Below are 16,235 nucleotides of genomic sequence, written 5' to 3'. Positions count from 1 at the left end.
TCCACAATGTCATTTCATTGTCCTGGCTTAGGCCAGATGAGATCACAAGTGTCAGAAGGACATTGCTTTTTAGGAGGTGTGAGGAAGGGAACCATTGCACTGTGTGTGCTGTGGCTGTGTGGGTGGCAAGTTTTCAGCCAGACACTGTTCCCAAAGGAGAAGATGGGGCTAATACATTTCAAGCCTGTGAATGTGGATCGAGGGAGTAATGACCTCCCCAGATAATATCTTTCTAGGTTTAAAAAATTCTTTTTTGTTGCTTTTCCATAAAAAAATATTTTGCAGACAAATATTTATCTAATTTGTTTGCTCCATGAAAATGGGAGCTATGTGGAGAGAAAAAGGCAAAATTCCTATCAACACAATGATTTTGGTGGTGGGGGGAGTTTGCTGTAAAAACTTACATTTACACAATGTCATGTATGCAAAGTACTTTAAACACAGTCTCTTTTGCTCTTCATAATACTCCAGCAAGTGGTAGTATTATGTCCCCCTACCCCCAATGACAGGAGAGGTGAGATTCAGGGGCTAGATGACATGGCACAAGGTCACACGATGGGTTAGTGGCAAAGCTAGAAACATCTTTCATGAGCCAGCACAGGACCTATTAGCATTATTTTAATTTTTTTTTCAGTGTCTTGAAACAATGCATTTATTAACCTCAGTGTCTGTACATCAGAAATTTGGCATGCTGTAGCTGAGCTCTCTGCTTGGCATCTCTGGCTAAAGATCAAGGTATTTTTATCTTTAAAGTTGTTATTTATTTAACAGAGAGAGAGTGTGTGTGCACAATCGGGGAATGGCAGGCAGGGAGAGAGGGAGAAGCAGACCCCCCACTGAGCAGGGAGCCCAATGCGGGGTTTGATCCCAGGACCCTGAGATCAGGACCTGAGCCTCAGGCAGATGCTGACCCTCAAGATCAACATATTGACTAGGTGTTGTCATTTGGGGCTCAGAGTTCTTTTCCAAGCTCACTGATTCCAAGCAGAATTCAGTTCTTTCTCATGCCTTCCTTGTGGTCCTGTGTATCTACAAGCCGCGTTGAGTTGTCAAAGTTCGGAAATAGCAGAAGGCCAATGAATCACCCAAGTAATGATTAGTAAAAGTTTATTGAGCACACACCAAAAAGACAATTTGTGAACAAGGAGCACTCACTGAGCCAAAATATGGAATGAACCTCCATGTTAGTTGTTATAAACCAGCTTAGATGGTGAGAAAACAGTGTCTATCCTTCACAGAGATTGGTTAGAATATTAAAATTCCCTTAAATGATAATGTATTTGTCAGTGGTTGCCTCATATCAACCTTAGGAGGTAGTTTCAAGTGTTGCATATGATTTTCAGACATATAAGCAAGAAATGACCCAGGTCAAGTTAGTCTTGCAAAATAAGCTAAATTAAGCCTTGTTTGTATGACTCAACTGGTTTTAAACTGCAATTCAGGGAATTTTTCAAGACTGGTTTCTATTTATTTTTATTTTTTAAATCCCCCCCCTCCCGTTTTGGTCATTCTCTCAGTAGGCTGAGAGTACTACCAACAGTATGATGTTACTCTGTTACAACCGTTGATGTTGTCAGGCTGAAGGATCCACACATTCAATGTTTTTGTGCAGTTGCATCATCAGGCCAAGATGTAGTCAACATCTTCATCACTTCTGTGGTCATTGTTGATTTCATCCAGTTGTCTGATCCTGATGGATACCATTTGGTGTGTGAGTGGCTGCTGACGGATGTTTAAAGCCCTAGAGAATACAGAACAGACTGGAGACGTTGATATGATCACTGTAAAAAGAATAATAGTCAAGGATTGAAAAGTTTTCTAGAGCAGAGGTTCCCAGGAGCCAAGCTTTGGCCAATTAAATAATTCAAATGGGTTATAATTTTTGAACTTAACTCACATAGGCACAACGCAATGTATTAGCAGTCACATGTCCTCATGATTACTTAGGACAGGATGAACATGAGGATGTTTTGTTTTAAGAGGTGGTACTGCAGGTGGGCTTCCACCTAAATTAGGCTTCTATATGATGTGAGCAACCAGGTAATTTAATGAGAGCCATTTCTATGGAAATAAAAGGCAAACCAAGGTTAATAGTTCAAGCAAATTATAAAACTGGTTCCCGAGTTCAGAGGGCAACCTATTGAGAAGACTTCTGGACGTTGGGTTGTAAGCATCTTCAGATGGAGCAGGGGCAGACAGTGGTGATCTGTCTGATTTTCAGGTTTGCAATGTAAATGTTTTGGATGATTTTTCTGAGTGGCCACATTGCAACAGGCATGAAGATTGTCCCCACCCATGAGCTGTCTCTAAAGTTTTTATCAAGTAGCCCAGCTTTAGTGTCCATGGTTTCTGGGAAAGGGCAGTTTTAATTCCATAGCAATTCCAAAATAAAAGAGTGGGAGAAAACTGGAAATGTTAGCTCTTGGAAAGCTCTAGCCAAATGTTGGGAGAAACTAGGAAAATTCAGAGTTCAGCCCAGTTTATAGGTAGAACATAAAACCTCAAAGACAATGAGCCACTCCAAATTTGATATCCATAAATATCAGATAACTTTTCTCTATAAATCATCTTCATTTTCATCAAAGATAACCACAGTAGTAAGTCTTATCTGTCGGAAAATTAAGTCTAGTTTCAATAAACTTGTCCTGATTATTTATATAACCGCAGTAAGCATAGTGATTGACCACATAGGCTCTTTTAAACCTGCTTTGCTGGAGCTTTTCATAAGGAATCCTCAGACTGGACTTTCAAGTCTCTTGAGGCTAGGAAGCCGAGCCAAGGCCTTGTTCAAGGAAAACAGATTCTTACTGAACTTATGCAAGCACATATAGTGTCATGAAAGTAAGAACATTTTATAAGAGTTTCTGAATGCTGGAGGGATCAAGTAGGGAGAAAGACATAAACGTTTCAAGCTTTGTTGCAAAGATACACTCTACCAAATTGCTGTAAATTACAGAGAGCTTAAAAGAGGAAAGGGGTCCTTTAAATCTTGAAAACAAAATGCTAAAGAACTAGCAGTGTTTTAAATGAAATCATAAAAAGTTATAACCATTGGGGGGCCTGGGTGGCTCAGGGGTTGAGTGTCTGCCTTTGGCTCAGGGCGTGATCCTGGGATCGAGTCCCACATCAGGCTCCCCACAGGGAGCCTACTTCTCCCTCTGCCTGTGTCTCTGACTCTCTCTGTCTCTCATGAATAAATAAATAAAATCTTTTTAAAAATGTTAGAACTATCTTCATCAGGTCATTCAGTCCCTCGTAATGATTCCTGCTTTGCTTCTTGGGTTAGCAGCTTTCTGAATCAATCAGTTTTCCATCAGAGTTTTAGAAATTCTTTCTTTTTTTTTTTTTTAAAGATTTTATTTATTCATTCATGAAAGACACACATACACACACACACACACAGAGGCAGAGGGAGAAGCAGGCTCCATGCAGGGAGCCCGATATAGGACTCGATCCCGGGACTCCAGGATCATGCCCTGGGCCAAAGGTAGGCGCCAAACCACTGAGCCACCCAGGGATCCCTCAAGTTTTAGAAATTCTTACCCAGTTTGGTGTCATGATCCTCAAGTTCTCAGAAACCTGCATTAGAGAGTACTTGTCAGGGTCTTTTCCATGAATCTCTTTGAAGATGGAGTATTTTTGTTCATAGTTCAATGTAAATGCTCTCGGAGAAGAATCAAGATGAAAGCAATAGCTGTCTGTAAATGGCCAAAGACTTAAAAGTGGCCATGGTTAAAGTTCTGATGAGAATTCATTATAATGCAATTGACAAGGGAATGTGGTTATTTCTGTGCCATACTTTTTAAAATTATAACTGATATCATTATACTAAGACCTGTGAGATTTTAGGAATTTCATACAAATATCCCCTATAGAAAGTTTAGCATCACCTCTTATTTATTTTCCATCAAATTTAACATGTACAAAAAGTTACATAGTTGTAAAAAAATATTAACTCTTTTAATAGAGAAGACTCAGTTTTCTTAACTAACCAAAGACCTGCCAAAGACAAAACACAGAATCTGTTTTCTAGGCAGATCACATTAAAGATAAAGAAAAAACTTTGCTTACAATTCTTATTAAGAGCAGATCAATAATCTAAGAAAACAGAAAACCAAATTCAAATTTTACAGCAGTGTACTTTTGATATTAAAACTCTCCTTGTTTTTTCTTTTGTAGCTTAGTAGTCTTAGACTCAACCACACATAAAATTCCTTTCTCAAGATTCCTCTCCCACAAACCTTCTACCACTTTCCATATCCATTCAACTTTTGTATCTTTTTCTCTTCTTTTTCTGGAACAATCATTTTACTTCAGGACAAAATTGCTTTCCGTTTTCTTCACCAAAAACCAACTAACCAACCTCCCTCATGTCCTTCAGGCCTTTCCTCATTTAAAAAAAAAAAATCTATTTTCCTAATCTACTCTTCACATACATTGTTTTCATTCATTTTTATTATTTCTAGCATTTTATTTTTACATATGGATTATAAATTTTAACTCTTAGTAATCTTTAGTAATCTTAGTTATCTTTCCAGAGAAACCTCAGAAGCAAGCAATTGTGAGCTATCATATATAAGCATCCTGTATTGGAGTAGCAATTTGTAAATACATTTCATAATTTCTAGAAGTGTGTTCTTCTTTAAAATAAAAATTTCAGGACACCTGTGTGGCTTAGTAGGTAAGTGTCTGATGCCTGATTTCCTCTCAGGTCAGGATCTCAGGGTCCTGGGATCCAGCCCCACCTCAGGCTCTGTACTCAGTGGGGAGTCTGAGGCTTTCTCCTTCTCCCTCTGCCCCTTCCCTGTCTCCCTCAGATAAATAATCTTAAAAAAATTTTTTTCAATGTAGCATAACACATGTTTACTAATAAACCTAAATATCTCTTGTCTCTCTATAAAAAATTAAAAGCCCAAAGTAAAATACACATGTTTGTCATTTAATGCTTATCTTATTTTTAAATGACTTACATATTCAATAAATATCTATTATTTAGTCCAACTTAGAAAATTTTCCTATTTACATTTATTTAATAACTTGCTTTTACAATTAGGTTTGGATTAGACATTAAACAGTTGACCATTATCTTATGATATTTTTCATGTTGACAAATTTTGAAGACACACCCGCTTTATGAAACCAACAAACTTAAAATAGCTTTTATTTATCAAAGATTATCTCAGATCATGTGAACTTGAAAATCATTTAGGCTAGTTTCTGTATTTCTAAGAATATACTTGATTCATATTAACACCTAATTTTCTTTAAACCGCTAAGTAGAGCTCCGCACAAATACACTTTGGCAAAATCATCTGGAGGTAGAAAAATATCATATCTATAACACACATACATACACATACATAAACATACAAAAGATACAAACAGAGATCTTATGGGTTTTGTTTAAAAAGTTTTAGCCATGACTCAGGGATAAAACTCAAAAGAACAGTTGTAGCCAAATTATGTTCTAACAGATGAACTAAGTTAAGGTTACTTGCTCAGATGACCAAAGTTTCTTTTTTTTTAATTAAATATTTTTATTTGTATGCTATAAGGTTTTATTTTATTTATTTATTTTCATGCTGTAAGGCTTTAGAGCTATTTTTGGAGTCACTTTATCTTTTAGAAACTTCTCTACACCAATCAGAGAATGTATTTCATTGTCCCTGAGAGGTTTGGAATCCTTTCTTTTAAGGATGTCCCTTATGGTGGATTTATCTGAGTTCGATTCCCCAAAATAGCCACTACAATTTCAAAAGTTCACTCATTTCCCAAAAAGCCTGGTCCATAGGGCAACTGGAACCCATCTCTGTCTTTAGATACCCTATGGGGGTACATGGGTGGTTCAGTGGGTGAAGCATCTGCCTTTAGCTCGGGTCATGATCTCAGGGTCCTGGGATTGAGCCCCACCTGGTCAGGCTTCCTGCTCAGCAGGAACCTGCTTCTCCATCTCCCATCTCCCTCTGCTAACCCCCACCCTGCTTGTGCTGTCTCTCTCTCTCTCTCTCAAGTACACTTAAAAAAAAAAAAAAGATAACCTACGAAGTTTTAACTATGAGGATCCCTGTTTTCCAACAGCTATTAAAAAACACAGGCAATTGCGTTTCCCCTACTTTTGAACAGAATAGAATGACTTCCCAAGAAGCTTTAACAAACAAAATCAGAAAGCAAGCATGCACAGTACAGGGGGAGGCTCAGAATGCAAAGACAGAGGAGCTTAGGTCCAAGAGAGACCTTCAAATTTCAGGGTTGATGAGAAAGCAGTGAGCTTGTGGGCTCTCTGGGTACCAGCATCCATTTGCTTGCTGTCCTCAGACTCATTGGGGGTCTTTTTTGGATCTCACTTCTCATGCCATGGAATGGCAAAAGTTCAGAAATAACAGAAGTAAAGCCACTGAATCGCCAAAGTAGACATGAGTAAGAGATTACTGTGCATACACCAAAAAAGACAGTTTGTAAACAAGAAACATTCAGATTAAAATATGGAATGAGGCTCAGCAGAGATTGTGATAAAGCAGCTTATATAGTGAGAAAGCAGGGATTGATTAGAATATTAGAATTTTCTTAAATGATAGGAAATTAGCACTGATTACCTCACATCAACCTCGGGAAACCGTTTGAGTTTTGCTTAGGATTTTCAGAGGCACAAGCAAGAAATGACCCAGGTCAAGTGAGCCTTGCAAAATAAGCTAAATTAAGCTTTGTTTGTATGACTCAACTGGTTTTGTCTGCTTGGGGGAATTTTCAAGGCTGGTTTCTGTTTGCATTTTATGTTAACCCAAGTTCTCTTCATATTCCAGATCTCTTTGACTTTCTCTTCTGCTCCATCTCTGATTTCCCTGAAAGTGACAAATGGGAACCTGCTTATGTTGGTCATTCTCGATGGGCAGTTTAGCTTTCTGTTGTTTGGTTTCTCTGCTTTGTGAGGTCAACACTTCACAGACATGATGCTGTCATCAGCTGAAGAATTCATGAACTCAGGGAAGAGTTAAGAACAATACCTAGCTTTCCTACAAGGGGACTGTTGGTCTAAAGTTTCAGTTGACCTAGGGTGGCCAAGGTGTGAGCTGCAATCCTTCTTCTGGATGGGAGGCCCACTGAGTCTTTATAGGATACCGGTTTTCCCAAATGGACTTAGAAGAAAACCCAATCTCATCTTTTTCATCAAAGCTTCAGAAGACTCAAGATTAGACTGAATCTCGTGTTGCTTTCAGAAGGAACAAAGCCTTGCGAGAGCTGGTTTTAAGTACGGGATGGTGTTTCCATTCAAGTCAGACCACTAAAGCAAGGGATTTGAGTTAACCAGTTGCTGTGTGTTGTTGAGAGATCCTCACCAGAAATCAAGATCGTCCCCTCTTCCCCTCTCCCACCCAGTGCAGCAATCAGACCCTGAGCAGATGTTTTAAGTTTTAAGCTAGAACAGCCATTCTTCTGAGTAGAGATGAACAAGTAGAGGGAAGTGTGAGAGCTCTTCTAGTCCCTCATGGCTTTGGACACTGTACAAGTTATTTTGGCTCCCTTTTCCTCATCTGGACAATTCGAAGTGACTGTTTTCTAAATCCAATTCAAATCTAACCTTTTGTGTAAGATGGAAAAGATCATATGCATGAGAGTAGTTAGCATAAGGGAACTTCTTATTGGACAAGGAACTGGTAATTGCCAGAAGCAGCTTCCAGGCATCAAATTATGGATAGTTCCAGAAGGGTGTGAAAAATATTACCAGTTAAGATGAGCAAATTTAAAGAACAAGTTGAACTTCATGGTTTGTTTACAGCTTTCGGTGGCTGAAAAGACTTACAGCAAAAGTTGCTTGGGGAATTTCCAGGGACATGTTTCTTCTAGTTTTTATAGTAGAGATGTCAGAGCCTCAATATCCTTATTCGAAGCACATTGTGGATTATCTATTCTGAATGTGTCAGTCTGAGGATTCTTTTTAACATTTAGTTGCTTGCTGTTGATTAATTGTTCTCAATATTTCTCAATATTGTTCTCAACACATTGCATGTTCTATCAATTGAGTTAAATTGAAGGTATATATGTATATGTGTTAATGGATAGGATAGTATGTGACAATGTGTGTGTGTGTGTGTGTGTGTGTGTGTGTGTGTCTGTGTGTGAGTAGTAAAAACCTAGGTGGAAAACTGGCACATCTACATCTACTTAGGTACAATGAAATTTTTATTCAGGCTAAATAACAAATTTTACTTTCAAAAGTAAAACACAAAACTACTTCCAGATTTCAAACAGTAAATTAAGAATTAGAAAGTTACATAAATATCTTTAAGTGCTTAAAAAGTGTTTTTTTTTTTTAATTTTCGAACCAAAATGTGTTTATTTTTCCATGGATTGCTTGAAACCCACAATAACCTGTTCTTAACTGAGAATTGCTCTCTTTTGTGAAAAAATATTCCCACTTAGGGCTTTTAACATTTAAGAGTAACATTTTTTGGGGGGGGGTACACAATTTTATTTTTAATATTTTTAAAGATTTTATTTATTTATTTATTCATGAGAGACAGAGAGAGGGAGGCAGAGACACAGGCAGAGGGAGAAGCAGGCTCCATGCAGGGAGCCTGATGTGGGACTCGATACCGGGACTCTAAGTTCATGTCGTGGGCTGAAGGCAGGCACTAAACCACTGAGCCACCCAAGGATCCCCAATTTTTATTATACTATTTCCATGTGGTTCAAAAATTACATAAGAAAAGTTTTTTTGAAATTGTATAGATAATAAAGGGGAACATACAGATAAATTTTTGTACATACAGGGGCCTGAGGCTATAATCACTCACTATACTGTCTGGTATAGAGAAGATGATCAGCTTAGTAATATAAAACAAAGCAAAAAAAGAAAAAAACAATCCCCCTGAGTCCCTCTTATTGCTCAAGGTATTAATTCCCATCCCAGCTTCTTGCCTGATCACCCAGTTCTTTTACACATACACAGTCTTACACTTTTCCAACGAGTATTTATTATTAGTTAAGCCATGATTCAGGATCCCAGGGTGGGGATCACCATGTACCCAGGTCCCCCTTCACCACCCTGGGAAAAGGATGGAGGACAGAGGAGAGGTGGGTGGAGCCAGTTCAGATCTTCCCAGAAAATGTGCCTTCTGTCCGGCAGTCATCCCAGGCCGACACCCAGGATATGGGGCAGAGGGACTTGTACACACGCCGGTACATTTGCACATGGAGACATCACCCCTTTTAGCAGTCATTGCCTTCTCACAGTGGTGGAAGTCCAGGTAGTTCTGCCAGCAGTTCCTAGTCTGGTTCTGGTTGGGGAAGTGGCTGTCAAAAGGGGGAGTCAGGTAGTTCTTGATTTTGGACCTGATGTCTTCTGCCATGGTGCTGACTCTAAAGACACCCCTGCAGCACCTCGCAGCTCAATGTGACCCTCAGCTAAGAGTAACATTTTTTTTTAAGAGTAACATTTTTCAGAGTAGTCATACTAAACTTATTTCTAATGTTTATATTAGATGTCACAAATATATCAAACTGTAACCCAACGAACCAATGTGAGTTCCCTCCTTGGTGACTCACAGATACACAACAGGTGGAAGTGTCCCACAAAGAAAACTTTATTTGCAGCAAATAAGATTACCCAGAATAACTTCCAAAGCTGTAACTCCCTGAACAAGGGCGGATGAGTTCCTTTTATTGAGGGTTAGGGTGACTATTTAGTTAGGGAAGCCTTGTCATCAAATGTAGAGGTGGGCATAGGTTGTGCATGTACCTTAAGGAAAGATGCTTCTACATCCATTGTGCATTATGTAAATGAGGCTTGTGCTCCTCATTGGCTGGAGATTTTAGAATTATAATGAAGTAAAGGTCGTTATTGGTCACTCCCTGGTGCATCTGCCCAGGAGCAGGTCAGGGGTTCTGCTCATACTGGTCTGGGTGGTCTTGGCTGGCTGGAGGTTGGGTCAGGGCAGTAGCTGTGGCTGGAAGGGTGGCTTCTCTTTCCATCTGCCTGAGTTCAGAGAAAAGCTGGAAAGAAGAGCTTAAGGAAAGATGTGGGACAAAGGTGGGTGAATATAAGCAGGTGGGCGGTGAAGGTCAGGTTTTGGGGTCTAGCTGGTGACATAACCAAGTAAGTAAAACAAAAAGTTGAAAAAAATCTGCAGACTTAATTTCTCTTACCCATTTTAATGAAAAAAAAAATGTGTGTGGGTGCCTGGGGAGGCGCTCAGTCAGTTTTAAGCAGGTGCCTTGGGCTCAGGTCATGACCTCAGGGTCCTGGGATTGAGCCCTGCACTGGGCTCCCTGCTCATCCAGGAGCCTGCTTCTTCCTCTGCTGCTCCTCTTGCCTGTGTGCACTTTCTCTCTCTCTAATAAATAAAATATTTTTTAAATGTGTATTGATTGCATCTTAAGATGGAAAAAATGATGGGGGGAACAAAGGGAAATGATTGTACTCTTTCCTTATTGCCCATTCATAATCTACAGGGTATTTCTCAAATATTTCCACACAAACATCCTCAGCTGGTGTAGGAACAGGAATTCACCCCTGGAAGAACGAAATGACCTGGAAGTATTGCCCAAAGTGAACCACTGAAGACTAGAAACTTATTTGACATCTTGTTTTGTTTTCTAATTGTATTGTCTTTAAAATTCATCTAAACTACTCCGTGTTATTTTGATTTCATTGAAAAGATAACACTATAAATTGCCTAAGTAAAATGAACTTCTTTGAAGATACTTCCTTTTTATCTTGTGTTCTCCAGTACCCACTGAGTCCCTCTGGGATGCAGCTAAACCTGTTTGTGCAGCATGAACCTATAGCTGAACTCACTGAAGAAGCAAGCCTTTCAGACTACCATACTGGTCAGGAAGCACATATTCAGAGCCTTCTTTGTACAGACAGATGTGTGACAATTGCTCCCCTCCAGCGGCTTACTCTGGTTTGGGAGAGAAAGCACACCGGGCCATAGGATGATGAATACCCACATCAGGTCATGCCTGTAAATGCCAGGGGAGTGGCAGAGATTTGTGCTATGAGCATGTGAAGGAGCACAGACATTACTGAAACTCTTTGGCTAGGGGTTCACAGAACCGATACCGAGTCAAGACTCTAGAAGATTGTTAGGATTGTGATTGCAAAGAAGGGGATGAAGGCATTCCATGAGAGGAAGGTATGGTGACACCAACGTGGCTTGGGGTGTGATGAATAGTCTGATTAAGTTGAGATAAAGCACCTGTAGGGCTGAGGAGGGCCAGATACAGATGAGAAAAGAAACTTGACTTCCAGGCTCAGAAGTTGGTGGGTCTTTTTATAGAGGGAACCATTTAAGGGCTGTGAGCTGAAGGGGTGGTTTGTGCAAAGGTGTACATTTGCTGGTTAATCTGACAGCAGTGTGTTGGTTGAATTGTAAGAGAGTAGCATGAAGAGTTAGAGAGGACTGTGGCAGCCGTCCAGGTATTATTTAATTAAGGCCTGATGCAACGTAGTGTCCACAGAGAAACGTGTGGGGGGTGAATAATGCAAATGAGAAAGGTGTTTCATACATATAAAATTTAATAACATTTTGGTGATCATATCATTTAGAGCAAGTGCTTTTTATTTAGTTTTTTTTTTTTTTAAGATTTTTTATTTATTTGTGAAAGACACAGAGAGAGAGGCAGAGACACAGGCAGAGGGAGAAGCAGGCTCCCTGTGGGGAGCCCGATGTGGGACTCGATCCCAGGACCCCAGGATCACAACCTGAGCCAAAGGCTCAACCACTGAGCCACTGAGATGCTCCATAAGTGCTTTTAAAAAGTAGTCCATTACACTGCTGTTTTCTTGCTCGAACATATTATTGACTTGAATCTAAAAGTCCCCATACTATTGCTCTGGGTCTTTACCCAAAATCAGCTCAGAAGAGGTTTTGTTAACGTGAAGCTTACTCATGGGTTTTACCCTAAAATCCTCTTTGGAAACCAAGCAGAGAATAAATAAAATCACTCATGGGGCACGATAACTGGGCAGCGAGATCAAACGTAGAACAGTTGTGTGGGAGATGGATTTCCCATCTCCTACTTGGCTTCCTGCTTCTACTCAATTCTTACAAGCAAGGGGCACAGGAGAGTTTCTTGTGTTAATGAGTTCATTAGTGATCATGAAGTGCTTTCAACCCACCTAACCTGCTCCTGTTCTGGGGAAAGCTGGGAGCCACGGTAGCACACAGCCAGCTGAACAAAGACGGGAAATGGAGCTGAGTTCTGAAAGTGCTCTGAGGACGTCAATTGACCACGTTGTTCTCATTTACTTGGCAAGGAATTCCCTTTGAAAGCCCAGTAAGGTGTGTCTTTCCCCTTAGTTGCCGTTCTGTCTGCTAGTAAGATACTGATGTAATCTTATGTTATGCACACTTCTGTCTTCTAGGTGGAAAACTAAAGCTTATAGCAAACGACTTGACTCAGTGATTATATTTTATTTTAGTTTTTTAAGATTTTACTTATTTATTCATGAGAGACACACAGAGAGAGGCAGAGACACAGGCAGAGGGAGAAGCAGGCTCCATGCAGGGAGCCCAACGTGGGACTCGATCCCAGGACCCCGGGATCATGACCTGAGCTGAAGGCAGATCTTCAACCTCATTAGAGTATCCTCATTTTGCCCTTTGCTCATGGAAACCATTTGCTCTCTGAGTCTGATCCAGTAGCTGTGGGAGCTCTGCTTAATTATAGCTGAACAGAGACCAGAGAAGAGAAACGAGGAACACTGAATTTTGGCCAACTTAGCCTCTGTTGATCAATAGCCATTATTTTAGGAAAAAAAAAAAAAAAGAAAGGAATAGTTGCATAAAATGATCAGAGACCAACATGCAGAAAGGCCTAGCCCTCCGCATTTCTGTGCTGATCAGTTGACGAGCAGGGGAGAAAGGTGTAACTTGGAGAAATGCTTGCACTGTTTGTTGTCCTAAGTTCGATAGATCCCAGCACACACAGATGTTCCTCTGTCAATTCTGCTGATACTCCTGTTGTATTGAGAGAGCGAAGAACTGAGTCAGATAGAGAGGTCTTTAAACTAAAAACAATCTCTGATTTTCAGAATTTTCCTTTTATCTGAGTCATTCTCTGTTGTTTCTTGATAGCCAGATATTTATGTTTTATTTTTTTAAAGATTGTATTTATTTGTTCATGAGAGACAAAGAGAGAGAGTGAGAGAGGCAGAGACACAGGCAGAGGGAGAAGCAGGCTCCTTGGAGGGAACCTGACATGGGACTCGATCCCGGGACCCCAGGATCACGCCCCGGGCGGAAGGCAGGCGGTAAACCCACTGAGCCACTGAGGGATCCCTATCTGTTTTCTTAGTTTTTTTCAGTGAATTCTTGGATTAGTTAATTTTATTTTGCTTTCTAATTCATTAATTTAGTTTTTAATCCTTGTAAATTTCCCTCCTGCATTTCTTATCTTTTAATTTTTTTTCCTTTTTACTTCTTGGGTTGAAATTTTCACTTATTTTCATTCTTTCTTGTTTAGCTATAAAAGCATTTAAAACTATGAATTTGGGGGTGGGGCACCTGGGTGGCGCAGTTGGTTAAGCGAACAACTCTTGGTTTTGGCTCAGGTCTTGATCTCAGGGTTGGGCCCCTGCATTGGGCTCCATGCTCAGCACAGAGTCTTTTTGAGATTGTCTCTCCCTCTCCCTCTGCCCCTCATGCTTGTTCTCTCCCTCTCTAAAATAAATAAATAAATCTTTAAAAAGGTATGAATTTTCCTTTACACGTAAATTTTTTTTAAAGATTCTATTTATTTAGCCATGAGAGACACACACAGAAAGAGAGAGGCAGAGACACAGGCAGAGGGAGAAGCAGGCTCCATGCAGGGAGCCTGATGTGGGACTCGATCCTGGGACTCCGGGATCACGCCCTGGGCTGAAGGCAGTGCTAAACTGCTGAGCCACCCGGGCTGCCCCCTTTACACATAAGTTTGATAACATCTAACAAATTTTAATAAGTGTGTTGTCATTGTTGGTCTTTTCTGCAAAATAATCACCATAGTGATATCTATTTAATAATGGTTTTGGTAAGGTATGTTTTGGTTTCCAAGTATATTTTGTTTCTCCTTAAAAAATATGACATATTTCTAAGATTTTTGATTTTTATATTGAGGTCATATAGCCCGTACTACTTCCAATTTAGGGAATATACTGAGGGTTATTTTTGGGGAAATAATTAGAAGATATTCCATAAATGAGCATTTTCTCTAAGGGTACGAAGCTTTTTACTTATTTATTTTAATTTCACCTTTATGGAAAGATAATTGACAAAAAAATTCTAAGATTTTTCAAGTAAACCTCATATCGATGTAATGTATGCATTGTGAAAGGATTCCTTCCAATCAGTTAACACATCCATCGCTGCACATGTTTATCTTTGTGTGTGTGTGTAAGAACATTTAAATTCTACTCTTAGCACATTTCAATGATACAGTATGGTGTTATCAACTATAGCCACCTTGTTTCACATGAGATACTTAGAACTCATTTATCTACAGCTGAAAGTATCCAAGAGGATAAGAGGATAGGGTTTGGTAAGAACCAAGCTCTATTTCCACTTCCTAACTCCTAGCAACTACTTTCCCATTGCTGCTGTGAGTTTGACTTAAAAAAAAAAATTCCACATGTAGGGATCCCTGGGTAGCACAGCGGTTTGGCGCCTGCCTTTGGCCCAGGGCACGATCCTGGAGACCTGGGATCGAATCCCACGTCGGGCTCCCGGTGCATGGAGCCTGCTCCTCCCTCTGCCTGTGTCTCTGCCCCTCTCTCTCTCTCTCTCTCTGACTATCATAAATAAATAAAAATTAAAAAAAATTCCACATGTAAGTAATATCATGCAGTATTTGTCTTTGTTTGGCTTATTTCACTTAAAATAATGCTCTCAAGATCCGTCCATGTCGTCACAAATGGCAGGATTTCCTTCTTTTTCCTGGTTGTATAATATTTCATTGTGTGTGTATATTCACGCACATATATGTATGTGTGCATATTACATCTCCTTTGTTCACCTGTTGATAGATGCTGAGGTTGTTTCCAAGTTTTGGCTACTGTGAATAATGTAGCAATGAACACGGGAGTGCAGATATCTCTTCAATATCTTGTTTTCTTTTCCTTTGGATATAAACCCAGAAATGGGAGCACTGGATCATATGGTAATTCTATTTTACATTTTTTGAAAGCCCTCCATATTATTTTCCACGGTGGCTGTACCAGAGTGGCTCACCATTCAACAGCACATAAGGGTTCCCTTTTGTCCATGTTCTTGCCAAGACGTGTTATTATCTTTTGTCTTTTTTTTTTTAAGATTTTATTTATTTATCCAAAAGAGACACAGAGAGGCAGAGACATAGGCAGAGGGAGAAGTATGCGGGACTCGATCCCAGAGCCCCAGGATCACAACCTGAGCCAAAGGCAGATGCTCAACCACTGAGCCACCCAGGTGCCCCATCTTTTGTCTTTTTGATGATAGCCATTCTAACAGGTGTGAAGCAATAGCTCATTGTGATTTTCAATTTACCTTTCTGTGATGATTAATGATGTTGAGCCCCTGCACATCATTTGGGTATCTTCTTTGGAAAAATGTCTCTTCAGGTCCTTTGCCTATTTTAAAATTAGATTGTGTGCATTGTTTCTGTTTTGCTATTGAATCGTGTAAGTCCTTTATATATTTTGGTTATTAACCTCTTCCAAAAGGAAAGATTTTGCAAATATTGCTTCCATCCTGTAGGTTGCCTTTCCATTTTGTGGATGGTTTGCTTTGCCATGCAGAAGCTTTCTAGAGTGAAGTGGTCCCACCTGTTTATTTTGCTTTTGTTGCCTTTGTTTTTAGGGTCAAATCCCCCCAAAAATCACTGCCGAAACTGATGTGCTGGAACTTACCACCTACGTTTTTTTTCTTGGAGTTTTATGGTTTCAGTTCTTACCTTCAAATCTTCCTTCCTGCCTCAATTTGTACCTGTAGGCCAGTTCCCTCACTCTGTCATGCTAAGACATCTCTTTCTGCTTCTGGTTCTGATCTACTGTTTCCTGAATCTCAGATCTTCAGTTCCTTGATTTATCCCCTCCTCTTTTTTTTTTTTTTTTGCTAGAATATGCCTTCATTTAAAATATGTGTGAGAGGTGAAAACTTCTAGTCCTTGCTTGTCTGAATTATTTTTTTGTCTTCCTTGGCTGAGTACTGAATATTAGATTGTAATTTTTTCCCCACTCAGATTTTTACAGATATTAATTCCGTGCCTTCCAATATCTA

The 16,235-nt window shown here is 39.7% G+C and overlaps 1 long non-coding RNA gene and 1 pseudogene across 1 annotated transcript; both read right to left on the bottom strand.

Moving 5' to 3' along the window:
• Positions 1-1,128: 1,128 nt before the first annotated feature.
• Positions 1,129-6,626, bottom strand: LOC121500583. Its single transcript, XR_005990418.1, has 3 exons — positions 6,594-6,626; positions 3,544-3,579; positions 1,129-1,741 (listed from the first exon to the last, which is right to left on the bottom strand). It is a non-coding gene; the product is annotated as an uncharacterized LOC121500583 (long non-coding RNA).
• Positions 6,627-8,949: 2,323 nt separating this feature from the next.
• Positions 8,950-9,388, bottom strand: LOC121500582 (annotated as a pseudogene).
• Positions 9,389-16,235: the final 6,847 nt, after the last annotated feature.

Source organism: Vulpes lagopus, chromosome 10 (genome assembly GCF_018345385.1).
Source record: "Vulpes lagopus strain Blue_001 chromosome 10, ASM1834538v1, whole genome shotgun sequence".
NCBI classification, from domain to species: Eukaryota; Metazoa; Chordata; class Mammalia; order Carnivora; family Canidae; genus Vulpes; species Vulpes lagopus.
The sequence above is the reverse complement of the archived record's forward strand: the minus strand, read 5'-3'. Positions and strand labels throughout refer to the sequence as shown.